At 52.7% G+C, this 5,049-nt stretch overlaps 1 long non-coding RNA gene across 1 annotated transcript; it reads left to right on the top strand.

The window, feature by feature from the left end:
* Positions 1-620: 620 nt before the first annotated feature.
* On the top strand, positions 621-4,500 carry LOC131402464 (uncharacterized). Its single transcript, XR_009218687.1, has 4 exons — positions 621-702; positions 1,437-1,528; positions 4,027-4,062; positions 4,433-4,500. It is a non-coding gene; the product is annotated as an uncharacterized LOC131402464 (long non-coding RNA).
* Positions 4,501-5,049: the final 549 nt, after the last annotated feature.

Raw genomic sequence — 5,049 nt, 5'->3', positions numbered from 1 at the left:
ACTCTTACAAAATCAGGAATAGAAGGGAACTCTGTCAATCTCATAAAGAGTATTTACAGAGTCAAACTTTATGGTGCAGTGTTGAAATCAAGGATAAGAGAAGAACGTTCATTATCATTGCTTCTACGAAACACACACTGGAGGCCCTGCTTAATGCAATATTGGCAGGAAATGATACAAAAGGAATGATTTATTGGAAAGGATGAAATAAAACTGACATTATCTTCACCCGCTCCTCGGCTCAGCGGTTCGGGTTCCTCTCTCTCCGATTTCGCGGCCACAGTTCGGCTCTTTCCGTCTCTCCCCGCCAGGTCCCGGGCTCCGCCCACAGCCTGGTCCCCGCCCACAGCCCCGCCTCTAGAGCTGGTTTCCACCCACAGCCCCGCCCCTAGACCTGGTCCCTGTCCCTGGTGCTGACCCAGCCCGCGGACCGGTCTCACATTAACTCTAGAAACTAGACACCTCCCCCGAGGCTGGGGTGAGAGGCCCCGCCCCGCCCCGCCCCGTCCCCCCCCGCGGCCTCAACCCGGAGCCCCCAATCGTCCGTTCTCCCCGAACTTCTCTCCTCCCAGACGCCCGCCCGAGACCGGAAGCGGAAGCGCGGGCGGCGCCGTGGATGGAGCGGGAGGTCTGCGCGGTGTGTCCAGTCTTCTCGGCGCGGACGGGATTCCCGTGGACCTTCGGCCGAAGGGGCGACGCGCGGTGAGTGGCGGGCGGTCCCGTCTCCGGTCGCGGTCGACGGAGGGGCCTGGGCCGCGGGCAGCCCTGTCAGGGCCCGGCGTCCCCCCGTCCCCCCGGAGCCCCGTTTCCCCGGGCTGTTCGTCAGGGCGCCCGAGGCTGCTGTTCCTCCCGGCTCCGGGTGCCGCCGGCCCCTCCTCAGAGTCCCCGTCACCGTCCTCCGTGTGATTTTGTCCGCAGGGCGCTTATCCGCGTCTGGAGGCGGTGTTTGGGTTGTTACTAATGGGGGCGCTCCTGGCATCTAGAGGGGGAGGCAGGGAAGCTGCTCAGCGTCCTCCAGGGCCCAGGACGGCCTGACAGAGAATCATCCGGCCCCACATGTCAGTGGTGCCGAGGTTGGGAAACCTGCTCCAGGGCCTGAAAATCTCCCGAGCCCTGAATGAAGTGTGGGAATTGTTTACAAGTCAGCGAGTCACTTACAGGGGCCCTAATTGACAAGCTTGTTTAAAGGGTCCAGAGTCACCAAAAAGTGTCTGTCCAGCCAAGTGAGTTGAGCGACACAAGTGCACACAGCACGAAGCTGCTTCCTCCCATCTTGGGGAGCAGGTGACTGCATAGGAATCGGGAAAATCCAGTTTCAGCCAACAGTTACAGTTACATCAGTAAATACAAAAAAGAAAAGTGAATTGGGTGGCCTTTCCATCCAACACCCTAGAAAAGGCCTCAAAAGCTTGTTTGCGCTTTTCTTCCCCCCTCAGACACAAAAAGCATCCGTGGAGCTCAAGTTTGAGGTGAAAGCAGGCTCAGAGTCCACCTGTCCTCGCTGATCCATGGATTTCTGTGTGACCAGGTGAGTACCCTGTGGACCTGGTACCAGCAGGTTCCGGCAGCCTCCGCTGTGCAGAAGACCTGCTAGTGGGCTTTCCTGGGCTCAGGTTGTCACCACATGGACACTGAGAGTGAGGGTATCTTGAGAAAAATTATTGATGTTTCATGGATTATATTCAAGGGAAAGATGGTAAGCTGTGGGTGGTTCTGTGTGGTAAATATTTCAGTAAGTACAGTTATATGCAAATAAGAACACATAAAACAAATGTAAATAACTGCAAATGTGTATTATAGTAGAAAATATAGATTTACTTGCATTGCATAATACTCAAAAGTCAGGATTTATATATAATATAAATACAGAAATGTTTTGCGTGTGTATGTAGTATTAGAAGACATCCCATTAAATATTAGCAGGGATACTCAGCAACATTCCTTAGACCCATTCAACTTGACTTCTAAAGTCCTATAAATCCTCCACAAAAATTTGAAATAAAGGAACATTCAGGGAAAAAGATGATTGGAACTTCTTTGTATTAATAACAAATTTGACATTGAATTTGCCAGTAGCCAGATTTATTTTGAGCATTTTTTTCTTTATGACATTTCAAATCATTTGGAGGAGTACTAAGCAACACTGTAGATTGCAGGGCAGGGCACTAGTCTCTAAAAAACCTGTCCTCACCACCTTGCCTTCTAAAGGGAATTAACTTTGTTTCTTGAAACTTTTCTGAAATAACGGTCTGGTGATTCACGTTGCAGAGAATCTTGTTAAGTAATTTTGTATTTAGTTGTTGGCCTCTACTAATTGTGTGTGTATGTGTGTGTGCCTTTTTCATTCTAGCTTTCCTGTGATGTTCTTGAGGGGAATGTGTGCTTGTCATGCAATAGATAGTCTTTGAGTTTATAATTTATGGTGACCCACCATCCTCGTTTATTCAGGACAGAGGGGTTTTCCAGGACACAGGACTTTTAGTATTCAAACCAGGGCAGTCCTAGACAAACTGGGATGGTTCCTCATCTGATGAGCCAGGCCCTGGGCCACATGCATGGGGACCTGGAGAACCAGAGAGACCTTGTCCCACCTCCGTGGAATTTATATTGTATTTGGGAATTTGGATTTTAGACAGTTAATGATGAGAGTGATGTGGGAGTTTGGCACAAGGGGACTCAACCTGAGGGGGCAGGGAAGCCCTCTTGAGAAGGACTGATATTTAGCTTGAGAGCTAGAGTTTGGACAGGATTTAGCTAGTTGGAGGGTTAGACTGGAGTGAGGGTGTGGGAGTGTGTTCAAGAGAGCGTTTCAGACAGAGGGACCCGCATGAGGACACCCCTGAAGCAGAGAGCCTGGTGTGTCCATGAACTGAGAAGAGGGATGGCTGAGCCGAGTCAACACAGGGGGAGGGGTGTGAGCCACGCCGGCGAGGGGGGACAGGCAGGACCAGATCAGGGGTAACTTGGGACTCTGTTCTAAGACCAGTGGGAAGACTCTGGAGAGATGCGAGTAGAAGGATGATGTGATTAGCGTTTGGTCTAAGCACGTTGGTTCAAATGGATTTCATGGTTAAGAATGTAGACTTAAGAGGCAAGATGGGAGGTGCTGGGAATAAGATTAGGAATAAGATGATTGTTCCCTAGGCCTGGGTGATGGCTGTGGAGTATTACAGAAATAGAAAGAAAAGACCTTGGAGTGTAGAACCGAGAGAACGTAACGGTACTTTCTTGCCTGCATGTGTCAGATGGCACAGGGCAGAGACTGTTCTCCTCGCTGCTGTCCGTGCAGAGCTGCAGGCACCCCCTCACCCAGGTCTGTGTGTTCACCCCTCTTTGTCACTCACAGGCCCCCCTCCACATCCTACAGGAAGTCAGGCCTTACTTGTGAGGGGGTTGTCTCACATGGGAGACACCGAGGAGAGCCTCTCCAGACATCAGAGCAGCCCGTTCAGCCTCTCCCTCAGCCTCCTCCCTTCCCCTCTCTCGCTTTCCACACCCAGAAGGACCCCTGCTCAGTATTCCATGTCCCCAGGTTCTCCCTCCCCCAGGCTTGAGAAGGGTGGGGCAGCCACTGGGGTGGACATCATCTGCACCTTCCACTCTGACCCCCGCTGGTCCTGGGCTGGACAGAGAGTGACTCTACTGGGAGCCGTGCCATGAGACCCAGGGCGTCACCCACCTGGGCTCCCTCACCCTGGACGGGGACAGCCTCTATGTCAGTGGTGAGCGGCTGTGCTGCAGCCACACTCTCTCTCCCAGTCAGAGTTCTGTGTTGCCTCCGTTGCTCTAAAGTGAGCTATGATCCATCTCTCTATGCTCCTGGTCTGGGATCAGTCTTCTCATCACTGTGTGATCACTGGGTCCAGCCACCTTCCATCTTGTTGCCTCCCCCCTGAACACCCCTCCCCTCTTCCCCTCCCCTCTTCCCCTCTGCTTTCCCCACCAAGCTCCCTACATCCTCCCTCTCCCTTAATCCTTTATGTTCACCCCAACTCTTGCGCAGCTCCTCTCGCCTTCTCTCCACAGATTACACCTATGGAGCTGCAGCCCCGACTACCACCAGTGAGTATTCCTGGCCCTGACATCCTGGGTCCCGTCCACCTTTGGGGTTGGGGAGCACTTGTTCTCCTTCACCCGCTGTCCTTGGTGAGGGAAGCACCTGGAAGGGCCCTAATTCATCCCTTCTCTCCCTCCCGGGTTCTGGTGGAGAGTCCCAGCCCAGTGTGAGAAAGCCTTAGACACAGACGTGTTCTCCACCACATTCTGACCCCACGTGGTTTTCACTTTAATTCTCCTAAAGCCTCGCCCTTATTCCTCCTTTTCCAGGTATCCCATCCGTCTGTCCAGTTTTCTGCCCGTCCATGTGTCTCTCCTCTGTGTTCAGTCTCTCTTGTTCACCTATCTCTCTCTCTTGGGCTCCTCTCATCCACAGGCTTGCTCATCCCTCTACTCACACAGTCACCCCTCCCCTCACTCTCATGTATGCTTCACCTGTGAATGGTGGTCCTGGCACAGCCTCTGCTGGAGCCCGGGTGAGCCTGGGGGCTCCTCCCACTCTGTCCCTCCCTGAGACAGCCCTCGAGGCCAGCTCCCGAGCCGGCCACCACGTCCCTGCATACTTGATCATCAACTGTGCCACCAGAAGCCACCACAGGTATCTGGGGGTGCCTTTTCCTTCCCAAGAGAAGCTCTCCAGCCCCACACCTCCACCAGCCAGTTGTGATCCAGGAGCTGGGAAGCCACAGTGTGAGATTCTGGTTTTAGGGCAATCATGTTGATCACAAAGATTATACTGATGATTCAGTCTAAGGCCAGCCCTCAGAGAGCCCCTAATCTTGTGAAATTAACACACCATTATAGTACAATGTGGGAGGTTTCGGGGAGAGGCGCCTGGCATGATTTGGAGGGGAAGAGCTTGCTAGAGAAAGTTTCACCAGAATGGAGTCTTTGAGAATAAGTAGGAGGGACCCTGGAAACTAGAGGATGAAGGGTTTTCCTGGCAGAGAGGATTCCATGATGAAAGGCTCCGGTCAGAACAACATGCCATAT

This window comes from Diceros bicornis, unplaced genomic scaffold (genome assembly GCF_020826845.1).
Source record: "Diceros bicornis minor isolate mBicDic1 unplaced genomic scaffold, mDicBic1.mat.cur scaffold_108_ctg1, whole genome shotgun sequence".
In the NCBI taxonomy this organism is placed as follows: Eukaryota; Metazoa; Chordata; class Mammalia; order Perissodactyla; family Rhinocerotidae; genus Diceros; species Diceros bicornis.
This window is presented reverse-complemented; position numbering and strand designations above follow the sequence as displayed.